Below are 14407 nucleotides of genomic sequence, written 5' to 3' on the forward strand. Positions count from 1 at the left end.
TTCAAGCCCCTTGATCAGGCTCCTTTGGAGGAGCTCTCCTCCTGGGCCTGGCCTCCATCAGGAGGGTTTGGAGAACTATGTGCCTTCTCGATTAGTCTTTTTTCACAAATTTCTTTGTGCCAAGGTCACCAATTTTTCAGTGAAGGCTTTCTGTCTTACCCGCCACCCGGATGAGAATCACTGGCGCTTGCAGTGAGAGCCTTCAGGAAAACAGATAAGCTGTGGGTGGCTCTGGCAGGTGGTAAAAAGGGACAACATCCATAGCTGCCATCAGAGGAGTTTCCTTGGCAGAAACCTGCCAAGCAGCCTCCTCGGCTTCTGCCTCATCTTTTGCAGATTTCTATTTGTCTGACGGAGCACCTTCTTCTTTGCCTCACGTTGTCCTGTTTACAGGTGCTTCCAGCAGCTCTGGACAATAGATGAGAGAATCGCTCTCTTTGGCAGCGCTTTGTCATGGGCCAAACGTGTCTCCACTGGCGAGTTCTCCCTCCAAATATGGATGGTTATTAGTGCCTAGTTCTTCCACGTTGGGCTCAAACTAGTGCTGTGGCCATGGGATGGCGTCAGGTTCCACTGTGTAGTCGCCGGAGCAGGGAAGTACCTGGTTTGGCAACAAGAGGGCCCCAGGGGGACACCCATACCCGCTGTATGGAGGGTTACTCATGAAACTTCACTACATTCGGACTAACAACATTTTGCACGACCTTGGGGGTGAGGTCATTGCCGTAAGACATCGAGTAGGCCGGACTGGCGTGAGACCTGGCGTTTGGAGATAGCAGCAGGTCTCTTGGCACGCCACCCCTCTGTGATTAGAGACAGGCCACCGGTGAATCTTCACCTAATTTGGTGACGCTTCTCCTGCGCACTTATCCGCAGTGTTGCTCCCCACACAAGGTCCAGCTCCAATCATTAAGGCGTCTGGACGTTGTAGTTCTTTCCTGTTTGCACTCCGCATTGTTTATCTCAGGACAGTCTATGTGGTGAGGATTCTCTCTCCACCTAGTCAAGTTGACCTGCCTGGCTAACCTGGAGTTACGGGCGGAGCCCCGACTAGCGCATCTCCACATTAGCCAAAGGTTCTCCCATCTCTGCTACACCCGGACTTCGGTCATTGATGGATGGGAGAAGCGACGGAGCAATCCAGCTGGGTCACACAAGGTTCCTGGTGGGGGTGCATCCATCGCCATGTGGTCTCCTCTTCTGCACGGTCAAGTTCTTGGCCAGAGGGAGAGACCAGCAGGCGAAGCAAGGGCTTTGCCTCCTGATCTCAATATTCCTTCCATTTCTCCTACACTCGGACTACGGTCAAAGAGAGATGGAAATAAGGAACGATTGAAAGCAGATAAAGAGAAGATAAAGGGCAGATAAAGGTGCTTGGCGTTCCGAAACCAACCTTATCTCAGACTGAAAAAGCATTTTCTGCATTGTGCCATAACGTCTCAGGGAATCTTCAGAACATGACATTTTGACCTCCCAGTATAGCAGAATGGGTCTTTCTAGTAGTTGCACATCAAATCTAAGCTGTTTGAAGTGTTTTTCGAAAGTTATCAACATTTTAGGTTTGGCGTTCCGAAACCCACCTTATCTCAGACTGAAAACGCGTTTTCTGCATTGTGCCACAACTTCTGAGGGAAGCTTCAGAAGATTAAATTTTCACCTCCCACGACAGCAGAAAGGGTCTTTTTTGTAGTTGCAGCAGAAATCTACGCTGTCTGAACTGTTTTTAGAGGGTTATCAACAATTTTATTTTTGCCGGTCCCAAACCCACATTCTCTTCAGACGAAAACGCGTTTTACGCACTGTTCACTCACTGCAGAGCGATGCCCCAGAAAATGAAATTTTCACCTGCCACTATAGCAGAAACGGTATTACTACAAGGTGCAGAACTAACTCAACCTGTCTGAAGTGTTTTAAGAGTGTTAACATTTTTATTTTTGTCGGTCTGTAAACCACGTTTTCTTTGGGTGAAAACGCATTTTATGCACTGTTCACTCACTGCTCAGGGATGCCAGATAACATGAAAATTTCTCGAGCAGCTATAGGAGAAACACTCTTTCTCGTAAAATAAACACTGAACCTACATTTCTGAACTGTATTTCAGGGGGTTATCAACTATTTTTTTTCCTGTTTTAGAAACCGAGCTTCTCTCGAGCTGAAAACGTGTTTTCTTGCACTGTTCACTCACTGATCAGAATATTTTAAGAACCTGAAAATATTACCTGCAAAAACAGTCTTTCTAATATATTCAACACTAAACCTACATTTTTGAACTGTTTTTAGAGGGTTATCAACAATTTTATTTTTGCCGTTCCGAAACCTACATTCTCTTTGGCCGGAAACGCATTTTACGCACTGTTCACTCACTGCTCAGCGATTCCCCAGAAGATGAAAATTTCACCTGCCACTATAGCAGAAAAGGTATTTCGACAAGGTGCAGAACTAACTCAACCTGTCTAAAGTGATTTAAGAGAGTTATCAACATTTTTACTTCTATCTCTATTACTATTATTCCTTTGGCTGAAAACACGTTTTATGCACTGTTCACTCACTGCTCAGTGATGCCTCACAACATGAAAATTTCACTTGCCACTATAGGAAAGGCACTCTTTCTAGTATATTCAACACTAAACGTACATTTCAGAACTTTTTTTAGACTTTTTCTCAGCGATGCCTCAGAACATGAAAATTTCAACTAATACTATAGCAGAATCTGCTATAGTCTTTCTAGTAGCTGCAGAACTAATTCAACCTCTCTGAAGTGGTTTCAATGAGTTATCAACATTTTAATGATTGTCGGTCTGAAAACCAATGTCCCTCGGGAGAAAAAGCATTTTCTGCACTCTTCACTGACTAATCAGAATAGCCTGAGAGCAGTGAAAATATCAAGTGTAAATATAGCAAAAAGACTATTTCTAGTATATTCAGCACTCACACATTCAAAGCGATTTTATATTTTGAAAATGGCGTTCACTGCACTGTTCAAACACTGCTCAGTCGTGACTCAGAACATGAAAACTTCAACTGCAACAATAGGAAAAACTCTCTTTCTAGTATATTCAGCACTAAATGTACCTTTCTGAACTGTTTATCAGTGAGTCTTTTTTCTTGGTCAGAAACCGAGCTTCTCTCAGCCTGAAAACGTGTTTTATGCACTGTTCACTCACTGCACAGGGATGCCTCAGAACATAAACATTTCACGTGCCAATATAAGCAGAAGGAGTGTTTTTAGTAAGTGCCAAACTAATTCAACTTGTCTGAAGTGGTTTCAGAGAGGTTACAACATTTTCATGTCTATCTGTCTCAAAACCACAGTCCCTCGGGCTGAAAAAGCGTTTTCTGCAATGTTCAGTCACTGCTCAGCGAAGGCCTCAGAACATGACAATTTGATGACAAAAAACTGCCTTTCTAGTGTGACGGCCATTTATGTGTGGTCACAGAGTATGTGTTAGATGTCATTTAATTATTTTAATTAAATAATTTAATGGAGTTGATTAACCGGCAGGTATATAATTAGGTCAGTAGAGGGCAGGAAAGGACAGAGGTTAGGCATTGAAGATGTGTGGGTAAATAGGAAGTGACACTTTTTTTTATTACTTTTCTCACCATCGACAAATGTGGAAGCCTAGTGTGACTCTGTCCTCATTTAGTTTCAGGTTAGTCAAATCCATTTGTTTATAGTGTTTGTTCCACTTGGGATTGATTGATTGGGGGTCTGAGTGTGTGGATGGTGACATGGTTTTTAAGTATACTGTTTTTCCTTCGTACTTTGAGTTCGCTCTGTGTGGATGTGGCACTTGTAAGCTCATACTGACAACCTACGCTGACATGGCACGGGTGATTGAGTTGTGTGGAGTTCGGTTTCCTTGTGGTGAATAACGGTGAAAAGTAAAGTTTTATTATTTCCCAACACTAGCCAAAAGGTTTAATGGCAGAGTTATACATTCAGATGAAAATAAATTATGCATGTGGTTCATGATGTATGACAGTTGTTGTATGACAAAGTGAGATGTTTGGGAGTGATATTTCAGAAAGACATCTAATTGTGGTGTGGGTTACCACAAAGAAAAAACAGAATCCCTTGGATTACTTTTCTCACCATCGACAAATGTGAAAGCTTTGTGTGGCTCTGTCCGCATTCTGTTTCAGACGGCGTTCTACTGACCACATTGAGACGCCACGTTTGAACTGAAGACAAGGTCAGAGTATTCAGACCTGTTACAGATGCATAGTTTCAGATACAAAGCTTTCTTCACGCTTTTGGAGGGAGCAGAGGTGAGAGCAGCGGACTGGTCTCTCCAAGATGAGAAGCGATGATCAGCACAGCTATGATTTGGACGGCTGAGGTCACCCCGCCCCTTCGACCAGTGACGGTGTTCCCCCCCCGGGCAGTGGCTGTGTGTGGAGGAGGCGCCACGAGCGTAGCACCACGCCGACAGACTGTTGAAACTCCAAAATCTCTGGTAAAGTGAGAGAGGATCTGCGATGTATGAGCCTGTCCACGGAGCTCATAAAGAGCGCGTGATGTTCTCAAGCACTATGAGCTGGTTGCCGACGGTGTAAACATGGGTGGCATGGTCACTCCTCCCGGGGCGAACGCATCATGCATAGTGCATGACGGCTGAATGAGCGGGAACGCCGCGGTGGGAATCCAAACCCTCCACCAGGCAGTAAGCTCCGTACCTGACCAAGTGCGGTCCTAGTGCCAGTGGAGTGTAAGAACCGCGCCGGGAATAGTCCAGATTTCTTCCAGTTGTGGTCAGACAACATGCGGTCGTGCCCTTGGTGTAGTCTCGCCATCCAACGCCAGCAGGCCGTTAGTGAAGTGGGATGATTCTTGAGCTGGCGGCGGAGAGAGAGCTCAACTTCGATACGACGGCGGCGGATGACATGAGGCGCAGGAGAAGATCAAGCGGGAACGTACTTGACTCCACCACACGGAACTCAGCCAACTCTGGGAACAGAGTCTCCAGATCCACCTCATAGCAGCACCTGGCTCTCGTCAAACTCATCCCATGGCTTGGAAGCAGGAAATGTGGAACGGCTGCTTGTAGGCCAGTCGCAGCGCCCTATTCGTATGGGATTAGTGTTGAATATAGTCGAAAGAGTGTTTTTTCTGTAGTTGCAGGCGAAACTTTCATGTTCTGAGGCATCGCTGAGCAGTGAGTGAACAGTGCAGAAAACGCGTTTTCAGCCCGAGGGATTGTGTTTTTTTGTCCGACAAACATAAAAATGTTGATAACTCTTCTGACAGGTTGAATTCGTTCTGCAGCTATGAGAAAGACCCCTTCTGGAATAGAGGCAGGTGATATTTTTATGTTCTGAGATTATTCTGATCAGTCAGTGAACAGTGCAGAATATGCATTTTCAGCCTGAGAGAAGCTTGGTTTCAGACTGTCAAAAATACAATAGTTGATAACCCTCTAAAAACGTTTTGCCTATAGTTGCAGGTGATATTGTCAAGTTCCGAGGCTTTTCTGATGAGTGAGTGAACAGCGCAAAAAATGCGTTTTCTGCCCGAGAGAAGCTGCGTTTCACACCGAAAAAGATAAAGATTTTGTTACATCTTTGAAACCACTTCTGACTGTCACGGGTCAAGGCGTGGAGCAGGACCCAAGTGCAGTGGTGAAAGTCACAGGAGGCAGGAACGAGTCAACATTTTAACATGTTGAATTAGATCGGCACCTACTAATAAGACCCCGGTCTGCTTTAGTAGCAGGTGAAATTTTTATGTTCTGAGTCAGTCCTTAGCAGTGAGTGAACAGTGCAGAAAACGCATTTTCAGCGCAAGTGACTGTGGTAATTACATTTTTACAAACATAAAAATGTACTTACCTCTGAAACCACTTCAGACATCGTGATTAAATTCTGCAACTACTAGAAATACCACTTCTGCTATAGTTTGAGGTGACATTTTCATGTTCTGAGTCCCGCCTAAGCAGTAAGTGAACCGAGCAGAAAACACGTATTCAGGCCACTAAAAGGTGGTTTTCAGACGAACAAGCATTAAAATCCTGATAACTCTCTGAAACCACACAGAGAGGTTGAATTAGTTCTGCTGCTGCTAGAAAGACAGCTTCTGCTACAGTGTCAGGTGAAATTTTCATGTTCTGAGGCATCGCTGAGCAGTGAGTGAACAGTGCAAAAATGCTTTTTCAGCCCGAGAGAGGTTCGGTTTCTGACCAGGAAGAATAAAAATTGTTGATTCCACCCTGAAAATAGTCCAAAAACGTGGATTTAGTGCCGAATATACTCGAAAGACTCTTTTTCCAACAGTTGCAGCTGATATTTTCATGTTCTGGCACTATTCTGAGCAGTGAGTGAACTGTTCAGAAAAACAGGTTTTCACCCGAGTGACGGTGGTTTTCAGAATTGACAAACATAAAAATGTTATCACTCTGCAACCACTTCAGAAATGTTGAATTAGTTCAGCACCTACTAGAATGACCGCTTCAGCTATCGTGCCAGGCGAAATTTTCATGTTCTGAGACAGCCCTGAGCAGAGATTAAACAGTGCAGAAAACGTGTTTTCAGTCCACGGGACCTGTACCTTTCAGACCAACAAACATAAAAATGTTGATAACTCTCTGAAACCCCTTCGGAGACATTGAATTTGTTCTGCAGCTACGAGAAACACCCCTTAAGCTAAGCTGGTGGGCGCTCATGAATCCTGTTTGGACTCAATCAACCAGTAGTCCAAGTACGTCAGAATCCGCAGACCCTGTCTTCTTAGTGGTTCGAGCCACTCCTCCACGCACTTGGTGAAAAAACGAGGCACTAGACACTAGAGACCGTGTTGTGGAAGTAGGCCTCTGCAAGATCTATGGAGGTCATCCACTCTCACACTCCAGGAGTCTGCTGGTAGTCCGGAACCGCTGTCTGGTCATGAATTGGTTGAGGAGACTGAGATTCAGAACAGGTCTCCACTCTCCTGTCTTCTTGGGTTCCAGAAAGTATCTGGAGTAAAATCCAGTGTAGGAGGATTGCTTTGGCAGTAGCTCAATTATTTGCTTTGTCAGGAGAGCGCTGTCCTCCTCCATCAGACATGACCGCTGGTTCTCTGAGTTCACTCAGGTCCATGTGGTGACGCAGAACCTGGGGGTTGACTGTGTAACTGAAGGCCGTTTCAATGACCGTGTATTTTCTCGATCCATATGGGCAGGTGAGGAGACAGGCTCTTTCAATTCGGAAGATACTCTTTCAAGATAGGAGCCTTGAGCACAGGAGCGGACCCGGACTCCGGGGCGGGTCTAGGACGAAAGGGTCATCGGTGCACAGTGCCCACTCCTCTGGGAACTTCAAGTCCCGCTGGTTCTTCAAAAACACACTCGCTTTTGTCAGCTGAGCCGTCAGAGGAATTCGGTTCCCCAAACTTGCAGTGTACAAAGATCAAGATCTGATCAAGATTCTCCTAAGATGGAGACCCGAGGGACTGGCCCAATCAGCCTCAGAAAGAGATGACTCTGTAGATGACGATGTCCTGCTTGCCTCTGAACAGAATCACAGACAGACATCGCTTCAGACATCACACGAGGGAGCTGAGAACAGAGCAGGTCTGGCACGCAGTTCCTACTGAGTGATCCTCTGAAGTGGTGGCTTTCGCGGTCCTGTGGCGACCCCTGCTAAAAACTGGCGAGTCTGAGTAATCAGAAGAGTTAATGGCAGAATTGAAACTCCCCTGACTTTTGGCTGGAACCGGGATCTGTTGAGAGACGGCAAAGAGTTATTTGACGCCTATGCTTCTTATTGTGGCGAAACTGAGGAAAAACATAACGTCTTGGCTCCATAAACTTCCCCAGGGACAGTTCTGGCATCAGGTATAAGGAGGCAGAGACCGTTACTATACTGCTCGGTCTCCTGAGACGATGTCAAACAAAAAAAAAAATTTGAAGCCGGAGTTCGGACTGACTGGAACCGGAAGAGAACTTGGCGGATGATAAACCCTAATTTTGGGCATAGAAGAAACAGACCCGATACCAAAGTAATGCATCTTATTTTTTTTCCAAGTTAGACTAGGTTTAGATGCATACTTTTAGATACAAAGTTCTTCCTACGCTTTTGGAGGGAGCAGAGGTGAGAGCAGACGACTGGTCTCTCCAAGAGGAGTGGCGATGATCAGCTCGGCGATTATACGGCTGTTCCCCCCAGGCGGCGGCTGTGTGTGGAGGAGGCGCCGCGAGCAGAGCACCACGGATTATTGTGTCTCCAAAATCTCTGTGGGAGTCCACGGAGCTCATAAAGAGCGCAATGATGTTCTCAAGCGCTATGAGCCGGTTGCCGACAGTGCAGACACCATTCTACTGCGCGATGGCGGCTCTGTCAGCGCCGGGTGGGATGGTCACTCCTCAAGGGGGAGGTCAAGCTCCAGGTGCGAGGGCATCGCGCATGACCGCTGAGTGAGAGGGAACGCTGCGCCACAAATCCAAACCCTCCACCTATTAAGCTCCGTACCTGACCACGTGCGGTCCTCGTGCCAGTAGAGTGTCAGAACTGCGCCGGGAAATAGTCCGGATTGAATGAGACTAGCAGTGGATGTTTACCCAACAGACGGCAGTCCACACCCATTTGGCATTATTTGCTTTGAGTGTTGCGGGTGCTTTAGCATTTCGAATAGTGAACTGCACTTAGGGGGGCAGAGGACTGCCTGCTAGCCTTGAAGTAGCCATGCTTTGGGGGGACGCCCCAGGATTGGAGGTCCGCTCAAAATTTCTGCCCCGTGCTAAAGGACTGTTTGCGAGGGAGGCAGGCTCCACGGACAGCTGGACACAAACATATTCCAGGAATATTACACCAGCCTTTCTACTTCACTGGAAGTGCCAGGGCACTCCGCAAAATGTGATTGTGAAATTACAGAGGCGTGAATGAGTGACTCTGTAATTGTGAAATTACAGCTGGAGCCGGCGCATCTGGCACATCAAGAGAAGAAGCTTGAGACTTGAAGGGGTGTGGAGCGGCTCATCTGGACCACGGAAACTTCAGGCAGGACTGAGGTCTCATCGCAGTGACGGCAGAGACTTGTCGCATCACCGCAGGAGTGGATTTAACAGCAGGAGACTCAGCGCTTGTGCCGCTCTGTGCGTGGACGATCATCGGCAGCAGCTTCTCCCGGGGTAGTTGGCTGACTTTTTTTTTATTATTATTCGTATTGAATTCGCTCCTTCCAGCGCCTCGGCCTCGAGCGCTCTTCCGGGCCTGGTCGCCTATTCTGAAAACTTCTGAACCGAGCATGTTGATCATGCTGAACTTTCTGGTTTGACTGTTTCAGTTCCACTTTCTTCTTCAAATTTGGGTGTAGCAGATCCAACATGAACCTCAACTTCCTCCCCATCAACATTTCTGCAGGAGACAGTCCTGTTGTTGACTATGAAGTTATCCGATAACTGAATAAAACTCTACGGTCGAAACAGGGTAGACCTCCAACCACTTTGAATGTGCATCAATCACCACCAAGAACATCTTTCCCATGAACGGCCCAGCATAATCAACATAAAGTCGTCGTCACCGTTGGTCAGGTCACTCCCACGGGTGTAGCGGTGCACAGGCCGAAGCGTTCTGGTGTTCCTGACAAGTGGAACACGATTTGACCGAACTTTCAATATCACTGTCTATATTAGGCCACCACATATAGCTACGAGCCAAACCCTTCATTTAACTCATTTCAGGGTGCAATTGATGCTGCTTCCACGTAAGACCACATCCTTTTTCCCGAATCACCACACGGCACACCCACAGTACACACCCATCTTGTACACTCAGCTCCTGTTGCTTCATAGTGTATGGACTGAAAGCAACATCCAGGTTACAGGGCCACCCTCTGAGTATGTATTTATTCTCTCGGGCGAGTACGGGGTCTTTACTGGTCCACCTACAAAGCTCTTCCGAGTTGACCACTGAACTCTGATCCTGCTCTACCAATAATACCTGGTCTTCTGAGTCTGGATGCCCAAGTTTCTCTGGAAGTGGAAGTCTACTGAGAGCATCTGCGTTTGCATTGTCCTGTCCACGTCGGTACACCATGGCATATTCATATGCTCTTAACAGAATAGCCCATCTCATGATCCTCTGAGAACTCATGCGTCACACACACTCACAGCAGCAGAAAAAAACTATTCGCAGTTGGATAAAGAGGGCTTAGCAGTTATTTTTGGGGTGCAGTACTTTCACAAATATTTGTGTGGACTTAAATTTGTGATTTGTACACAGACCATAAGCCCTTATTCAGTCTGTTTCATGAAGGAAAAGCTGTGCCTCCCATGAGTTTTCTGCTCCCCCTTCCAGTCTGTGTGCCAAGACTGCCCCCACCCCATAAGGTGAGGTATCACATGACAGTACCAGTTGTTTTTGTTCATCGTAATGAACCAACACTTGACTGCTTTGTAGTAACTTCTTTGCCTGCTTAAAAGCCTCTTCTTGCTCAACCGCCCACCTCCATTTCTCATCTTTCCTCAGTAACTTGTGTAATGGAGCCGGCACAGTAGACAAGTTCGGCAAGAATTTGTTATAAAAGTTTAGCAAACCTAGAAAAGCTTTAACCCTCGTATTATGCTTAGGGTCAATTTGACCCATATCCGTTTTTGTGTTCATAAAAGTAGTGGTTATCCTGACTTTTTCTTCATGAAATTTTGTGACTTTTCCTCATTAAGGGTCATGAACAGATGTGTAAAATCTGGACAATTTGATGTCAAGTGTCTGTACAGAGTTGGTACACAAAGATGATGTTGCAGGTCATTTTGACCCGGATTCTTTAATGTGGGTAAGTGGCTGTTCAGACCCAAAATAAACATGTCTCTCTGATATACCTATTTAGACTGCCCAGCTATGTGTATTTTGATTGATTTGATTGTCTGAATAGCCATTCAGACCCAGCTGTGTGTAGAGGGGAAACTTTCTCTCCCTTGTTCTTGTCAGTGTTCTCATGTAGTCTCTTTGACAAACACACCAAAAATGAGCTCCAGAAGGTTTACAGTACATGCCTAACAAGCCCGCCAAGTATGGCATCAAAATATGGGTGGCCTGTGAAGCAAAATCTAGCTATGCCGGGAAAATGCACGTATACAGTGGAAAGCTACCTGGAGGAGCAGCCGAGAAGAATCAGGGGATGCGTGTGGTGCTGGAGATGAATAAAGGGCTGCAATGTCATAAAATCACGTGACGTCACATTTACATTTACATCCTATCGCCTTGGAGATGAACTGCAGAATAGAAAGCTGAACAGCGGGAACAGTCAGAAAAAATAAGCCAGAACTTCCCAAGGAAATTCTGAAGGTGCAGGGCAGACCTCTGCATTGCTCAATATTTGCTCAAACGGAACCGACGTCGGCTTTTCCTGGAAGAACTTGGCAAAGCACTTGTCACTCCCAAGCTGCAGAGTCGAGCCAGGCCACCTCGATGCCCAGCAACTGCCGTCATTGAAAAGGTCAAGCTCACATCACCCAACCAATCTGCAATGGATGCATTGGATACAATTGTGAAGAAACGGAAAAGATGCCAGATCTGACAGTAAAACAAGTACCTGTTTTGTGAAATGCAAGAATAACATCTGTTACATTCTGTCCATTATGTGGAGAGCATTGAACAAGATGAACATTGAAAAATGGGGCAGATATGGTACCAGAGCATCCTGGACTGCTTTGACCTTCGCTGACATTGGATGCAGGCCTGTCCTGTCCACTTGATTACTCAAGAATGTTACTTTGTTTTCCATGAACTGACGCTTGCTCCGTTTCAACCACAGCCCTTTATCCTCCAACCTCTGCAGCACTTCGTTGAGTGTTTGCAGATGCTGTCATCTCTTCCTCTCAATATAATGTCCTCTAAATACACTGCCACATTTGCCATACCTTGAAGTACATTCTCCATGGTGCGTTGGAAAATAGCAGGACTGGAGTTTACTCCAAAAGGCAGACGTGTATATGTAAAAAGACCTTTGTGAGTGCTGACACTCACAAACTTCCTTGATTCCTCTTCAAGGACTATTTGCTGATATGCATGGCTCATATTGAGTTTTGTGAACTTCTGTCCCCCTGCCAGGCTTGACATCATATCCTCCATTCTTGGAATCGGATGCTGTTCGGTCGTGGAGACTTTGAAGTTCCATTTCCACTTTTCTTTTAATGGCAAATGAAACCGACCTGGGTTTGTAAAATAAGGGTGTGAGAGAGTAGAAGCATACACCAAAATGTCAAACCTGTATTGCTTTATGGTCCCCCGGAGGGAATAAAACCCCTCCCGCCCCTTTTTTATATAAAAAAGAAATTAAAATAACAACCCCTCCCCCTTTTTATATCAAAAAGTAATTAAAATAATACCCCTCTCCCTTTTTTATATCAAAAGGAAATTAAAATAGTAACCACCCCGCTTGTTTTATGACAGGAAGGGGAATAATTAACCCTATCCTACCTTGTTTTATAACTGGAAGGAAAATAACGAAGGGAGGGGTTTGGACAGCTGTATAAATATCACCCTGTGTGTGTATATATATATATATATATATATATATATATATATATATATACGTCGGCTTTTCCTGGAAGAACTTGGCAAAGCACTTGTCACTACCAAGCTGCAGAGTCGAGCCAGGCCACCTCGATGCCCAGCAACTGCCGTCATTGAAAAGGTCAAGCTCACATCACCCAACCAATCTGCAATGGATGCATTGGATACAGTTGTGAAGAAACGGAAAAGATGCCAGATCTGACAGTAAAACAAGTACCTGTTTTGTGAAATGCAAGAATATATATATATATATATATATATATATATATATATATATATATATATATATATATATATATATATATATACATATTTTTTATGTGTATATATGTATATATATTTAATATCTTTTTATATCTTATATCTTCGTATAGCATTACGTTCGAATGCTGACATAACCTGTTGAATAAAAAACATTAAGAAGCATATTCGGATCTCAGCTCATTCATTTCACGTTTAACATGTCGGTGAAACACATCATTAAAAGAGTTTATTACAATCCTCTTCACCCCGGGAGCTATGGAGGGGTGGATCGCCTTCGCCTCCCGGTAGGACATGCCCCGAACACCTCCCCAGGGAGGCGTCCAGGATCAGATGCCCGAGCCACCTCAACTGGTTCCTCTCGATGTGGAGGAGCAGCGGCTCCACCCCGAGCTCCTCCCGGATGACCGAACTCCTCACCCTATCTCTAAGGGTGCGCCCAGCCACCGGGCAGAGGAAACTCATTTCAGCCGGTTGTATCCGCGATCTCATCCTTTCGGTCATTACCCAAAGCTCGTGACCATAGGTGAGGGTGGGAACGTAGATCGATCGGTAAATCGAGAGCTTCCTCTTGCGACTCAGCTCCCTCTTCACCACGACGGTCCGATACAGCGACCGCATCACTGCTGCCGCTGCACCGACCCGTTTATCAATCTCACGCTCCCCTTTTGCCTCACTCGAGAACAAGACCCCGAGATACTTAAATTCCACCACTTGGGGCAAGAACTCTCCACCGACCCGGAGAAAGCAAACCACCTTATTCCGGTCGAGAACCATGGCCTCAGACTTGGAGGTGCTGATCCTCATCCCGGCCGCTTCACACTCGGCTGCAAACCCCCCCAGTGCATGCTGAAGGTCCCGGTCCGATGAGGCCAGCAGAACAACATCGTCCGCAAATAGCAGAGATGAAATTCTGTGGTTCCCGAACCGGATCCCCTCCAACCCCTGGCTACGCCTAGAAATTCTGTCAAAATTCTATCAAAATTACTTGTTGACCGTTATCGATGTATTTTCAAAAAAGGCCTATGTACGCGTTTTAAAAAGAAAGACTGCGATTGAGACAGTGAAGGCGTTCGAATCAGTGCTGGAGGAGAGCGAGACGCCTACAAAGCTACAGACGGATGACGGTAAATAATTTTTTTAAGAACAGTTTCCGGGCTTTGATGGAAATTTTTCAACAGCGAGTGACGTTAAGGCCCCTGTGGTAAAGAGATTTAACCGCACTCTTAAAAATCTGATGTGGAGATATTTTACAGCTAAAAACATTACATTACACAAACGTTACATCGAGGTTTTACCGGATCTAGTAAAGAGTTATAATCACAGCTATCACAGTCGTATAAAAATGACACCGATGGAAGTAAGTAAATAAATTTTGCCTCCTGTCGAAATTTCTTTAGATTGGTGTTTGACAATCTTTACATTAGACCGTCAAAAGGTCGGCAGAAGCCAAATTTATGGAGGGCGATCATGTTAGGATATCAAAACTACGAGGTGTATTTGACAAAAAGTACGAGCAGAGTTTTACAGATGAGATATTTACAATAACTGAATGTATTCATCGCAACCCGCCTGTGTATAAATTGAAAGATTTCGATGGCAAACCCATCCAGGGGTCATTTTATGATCAAGAATTACAAAAAGTACAACTCGT

Source organism: Synchiropus splendidus, chromosome 5 (genome assembly GCF_027744825.2).
Source record: "Synchiropus splendidus isolate RoL2022-P1 chromosome 5, RoL_Sspl_1.0, whole genome shotgun sequence".
Classification (NCBI taxonomy): Eukaryota; Metazoa; Chordata; class Actinopteri; order Syngnathiformes; family Callionymidae; genus Synchiropus; species Synchiropus splendidus.